At 35.0% G+C, this 1,380-nt stretch overlaps 1 pseudogene; it reads right to left on the bottom strand.

Annotated features, from left to right (window-relative positions):
- Positions 1 to 293: 293 nt before the first annotated feature.
- LOC105988906 lies at positions 294 to 600 on the bottom strand (annotated as a pseudogene).
- Positions 601 to 1,380: the final 780 nt, after the last annotated feature.

Raw genomic sequence — 1,380 nt, 5'->3', positions numbered from 1 at the left:
ATGTTATAAAGTAGATAGGAACAGTTTGAAGGGTTGGGACCAACATTAACTGGCAAGGAACAGCTTCCATCTAAATCATCATAAAAATGTTTAACTTAAAAAAAGTAAAAGAACAAAAAAGATACAATGAGGGCCTTCAATAGAAAAGATCTTCATTTCATCTAATATATTCACTCTTGGCTAAACTGTAACCAAATGGAAACAGCATCACTGTAATGCAAACTCCCACTATAGCACGTTGTACACACCTTTGTTCCAAACCCACCCCCTGTGCCCTAATGCTTCCATATCAATTATATCCCAGCCTGTTAGAACTGCCGATGAAGGAGTCCGTAGATTTCCATTTTGATCCAGTCTTTGTAAGCTGGTATGTCTGGGTATCAGATTGGTAAACAAAACAGCTAAGATCTATGATGGATCAAAATCAAACAACTGACTGATATCATACATGATCGAGGAGCTGTTGGGATTCATTCTCTTCAGATGTTCTTCATACATTTTAGAAACGTCTTCCATGCATTCATTCACAGATTCAAAGTCAGCATAAGTTCTGCCTTCTGGTCTCTTGGTAGGCTGCACCAGCAAAATGGTGTCAGACATCGCACTAAATGCTTTGCAGGGGCCTCTGCTGCCACCGCAGCTACTGCCAACACCGCCACAATTAACTTTCATATCTGGAAATTTACCAAGAATATCATAATCTTTCTCATAAGTAGAATTATTTGATCTACAGACTTGGATACATTACAAAGAAAATTCCTATCTTGATGTCTATGCTTGGGGCTGTGAAGCATATTTTACATCATTGCAATTTGAAGAATACATTTAAAAAGTATGTCAGTAGAAAATCAGTGCTCATCTGATATTCAGGCTAATCCATCACTCATTGGTTCTACATCCCTTCCCCCAGGAGCAAGTTTCATATTTATAATGATTTTGTGCATTTCTTTTAACATCATTTTATCAGAAAGAAAATATTTTGTAATTTTTAAGTACTTCTTTGAAACTGGCTTTTTTATACTCTATTTTAATTATTTACTGAAAAAACAAGTATATTTTTTACATTAAAACAAAAAAAATAAGTTGCATTTGGGACTATTCCAGAAGAAATTTACATTCATTATAAACATACATTCTCATCAATGGGTCTACTAAATGCTATTTTTTTCTTCCTAAAACCACAAACTACAGTAATGAATTACTAAGACTGCATTTTTCTTCTTATTGTCCCCTAGCCAATGTTCAGTCTTCTGTGTGTGTGTGTGTGTGTGTGTGTGTGTTTGTGTTTAACTCTCACTGTCTTCAAAGAGCAGATATAAGAAATGATGAATTTTAGTTATTGTGAATAGGGTAGAAGTGCCCTGTCAGCATTTATTATAC

This window comes from Dipodomys ordii, unplaced genomic scaffold (assembly GCF_000151885.1).
Source record: "Dipodomys ordii isolate 6190 unplaced genomic scaffold, Dord_2.0 Scaffold52, whole genome shotgun sequence".
Taxonomy (NCBI): Eukaryota; Metazoa; Chordata; class Mammalia; order Rodentia; family Heteromyidae; genus Dipodomys; species Dipodomys ordii.
Note: the sequence above shows the minus strand (reverse complement) of the source record. Positions and strands in the feature narration are given on the sequence as shown.